Below are 3,667 nucleotides of genomic sequence, written 5' to 3'. Positions count from 1 at the left end.
AATTCTATTCTATTCATTTAGACCAGGGGTCCCCAACCACCGGTCCGCGGACCGGTACCGGTCCGTGAAACAAGTCCTACCGGGCCGCTGGTTTGCTGGGCGCCGCCATCTTTTTTTGATGAAAAAGTGCTTCCGGTGAGCTTTTCCGGGTAGAAAGCTCACCGAAGCACTTTTTCATCAAAAAGATGGCGACGCTAGCGCTTCAGTGAGCTTTTCCGGTAGAAAGCCATTTCTACCCAGAAAAGCTCACGAGCGCTGGCGCCGCCATCTTTTTGATGAAAGTGCTTCCGGTGAGGTCACCGGAAGCACTTTTTCATCAAAAAATATGGCGGCGCCCAGCTAATGCCGGTACCGGGCCACGCCATAAAAAAGGTTGGGGATCACTGATTTAGACCACAAATTGGACCATCCAAACTTGGCAACTTGTAGTCTTGTGGACTTCAACTCCCAGAATCCCCCAACCATCATGGGTCTCTTCTCTTCTCCTCTCAGCATGGCAGGCTGAAGAAATTCAACAGAGTTGAAGTCCACAAGTCTTCAACTTTGGAGATCCCTGATCTAAGTGAACGGATCCTTTAAAACAAAAAGTCAGTTAAAACAAAGAACTAGACTCTTTCGACCATTGTGTGCCTAAAGGGGAACTTCATGAGTTGGGATGCCAAAAGAGAAACATCTGGTTGGGATCTTCCTTCGAAAGCCAAGGGTCTCTGCCCACTGACAATTTGGAGATTGTCGTGTCCGTCGTGGAAGAAGACTCGGAGCCAGTGACTTAGTTTCAGCTCTTTATTTGCTCCGAGATCGGCTCGGCTCGAAAGGGGAAAAGCGGTGGCTTTTATTCTTTGGCTGCGGCGGCCGCGGCCAATGACACCGCTTTGAATCTCCTGTGATTAGTTTCCACCAATCGCGGGAGATTCGCGGCGGACCAATCACTGCGGCTCGCTTGGCCAATCAGCTCGCCGCGCGTCTTGTCCAATCACCGCGCGGCGTTTACGAGTATGTAAATGACTGTACAGAACAGAGATCTTTTCAGAAGAAAGATCCTGCTGAGATCCTGCAGTATGTCCTCTCCCACTGATCCACAGCTCTCTTGCAATTAGCTCCCCATCCCCCATAAACCTTCCTAGTTGGAGAAGAAACACATTCCTTGGAGAAAGGCTTGGCTTCTCCTGTGGCCTGCTGTTGTTGTTTTTTGGGGTTCCTCCCTTTTAAAGGAAAGGTTTCCTTGGAGCAGGGGTCTTCAAACTTGACAGCTTTAAGACTTGTGGACTTCAGCGCCCAGAATTCCTCCTCCTCCAGTCATGTTAGCTCAGGAATTCTGGGCGTTGAAGTCCACAAGTCTTAAAACTTGCCATGTTTGGAGACCTTTGCCTTGGAGCAACACCAAAGATGAGCAGGACAGGGATGGAAAATCTCAACCCAGCACAAAAAGTGAGTTTTAAGACCATTCTAGGTCAGGGGTCGCCAACCTTTTGGACCTCAGGGACCACCAAACTCATCATTTTAAATCCCATGGACCAGAGACCCTGGGAAAATCCCCCAAAAAAGTCTACAGGAAAATTCCCCACCCCGTTTTCCTACTGATTGATCATTCTTTATTTGGGATCACAGGATACCATCTCCAGCTCCATTCTCAGGGGGAGAGAGAGAGAGAGAGACTTTTGGCTTCATGCAAGGAAAGCAGCAGAAGCAGCAGAAGTCTTTCTTTCTCTCCCCCAAACTCTGCCAGAAATGAGTCTTTGCCAGCGCAGCCTCTTGGAGCAGGAGGCCTTGCAGGGTCCCAAAGACTCATTTCTGGTGGAGTTTGGGGGAGAGAAAGAAAGACTTTGGCTGCTTTCCTTGCGTGCAGCCAAAAGCAGAAGAAGAAAGAAGCGGAAATAGGAAACTTGGTGGCCAGGCCAGGCACGTGGGACAAGTGGGGCAAGTTCCCCCCCTCCGCCTTTTCCCTCCTCCCCTCACTACCTTGTGTTGTTCCTAATACAGGCGACGCAAGCCTTGTCTTCCCACGGGCCATGTAGGCAAGGCAGCCTTGTGTTCCCACGCAGCCTGGATTAATTTCTTTTGGGGGGTGACATTTCTCTACAGACCACCAAAATTTTCTCGCAACCCATCAGTGGTCTCCGGCCCACTGGTTGGTGACCACTCTTCTAGATGGTCAGGACAGCAGAGCCCATCAGCCAAAACAGCATCCAACTGGTGAGGAATACTATCAAAACCTATCAATGATAAACCACATTTGGAAAAGGGAACAAGGAACATGGTGTCTTGGCTGCCAGGAGCATCCCCCTTTCTGTTCTTGGCAGAAAGCAGGATTTGTCTCGCAAGCACTTCTTGGAAGCAGCAAGACAAATCTGAAGCTGGAAGCCCATTCCTCCTAGCATTGATGATGTTACCTAGTTGGGTCATGAAATGTCTGCAACAATGAAGTGCAGAGAGGATGCCACACCAAAAAAAAAAAAAAACACTCCGACCAACAGAACAAGCCACTTGTAAACCCCTTTCCTTCAAGCTCTGATAATGTTACCTAGTTGGGTCATGACACGTCCGCAAGAATGTTTGCTCAGAGAGCACAAAGGACTCCACGGTCCTCCTCCTCTTCATCTTCCTCCTCCTCCTCCTCCTCCTCCTCCTCTTTCTCCTCCTCCTCACAAGTTCCACTCCCTTCTAGTACTGATGATGTTACCTAGCTGGGTCATGAAATGTCAGCAAGAATGTTTGCTCAGAGAGCACAAAGTCTTCCTCTTCCTCTTCTTCCTCCGCTTCCTCCTCACAAGCTCCACTCCCTTCTAGTACTGATGATGTTACCTAGCTGGGTCATGAAACGTCGGCAAGAAAACCACCAAGCTCAGAGAACCCCAAGGACCCCCGCATTTCAAACCGGAGCTACAAATATTCTCTCTTCTGCTGGAAAGGGTCTCCAAGACAAAAAAAAAAACCCAACAGCTTCCCATTGGAGCATCCGCCACCATCCAAACGGGGGCGGGAGGGGGAGGGGGGACAATTTGGCCAGGCTTTCCCCAATTCAACCGCCCCCACCCCTTTTTTTTGTCTGACCAAAACCGGTCGGGTTGAAGTTTGTCAACTTCTGTTTCATGGCACGTGGAGAAACAAATGGACCAGCTCTCGTTCGCTTCCGGTCAACCAGCTGGAATCTCACCCTCCTCATTGAAAGAAGGGAGCAGACCCAGAACGGGTTGAATTCAAGAGAAAGGGGGTCTCTTCTTCCTTCCTAGAAAGGGGGGAGGGGCGGGGGGTCATCCACGCTCCGCCCGTTTCCAAGTTTTCTGCAGTTCCCACGACCTTCCATCCTTTCCAGCCTCGCGGGGCTGGGAAACAAAACCAGGACGCCGAGCAAAAGCCAATCTCGGGGCGCACCCTGCCAAGCCCACCCTGCCAAGCCCACCCGAGCTCCACACGCAGGCTGAGTGCCACGTGGGAAGCTGGCCTCCCCCTCCCCTTCCCAACTCCGCTCTCCCCCTCCTCTCCCTCCTCCCCGGCGGCGAGGGCGGGTATTTTCCAGCTCTGGGGAGGTGGGGGAGATCTTTGCAAGCCCCTTCTTCCCCGAACCCAGCCGAGGCTCGTCGCCTGCCGCTTTAAGGCTGCGCTCCGCCGGGCCAAACGAAGGAAGTGACGGGGGCGAAGCGGGGAGAGAGGGGGGGAGAGAGACCGC

The sequence above is a fragment of the Notechis scutatus genome, chromosome 7, assembly GCF_049901735.1.
Source record: "Notechis scutatus isolate UNSWTSFEM ecotype Mainland chromosome 7, rNotScu1.2, whole genome shotgun sequence".
Taxonomy (NCBI): domain Eukaryota; kingdom Metazoa; phylum Chordata; class Lepidosauria; order Squamata; family Elapidae; genus Notechis; species Notechis scutatus.
The sequence above is the reverse complement of the archived record's forward strand: the minus strand, read 5'-3'. Positions refer to the sequence as shown.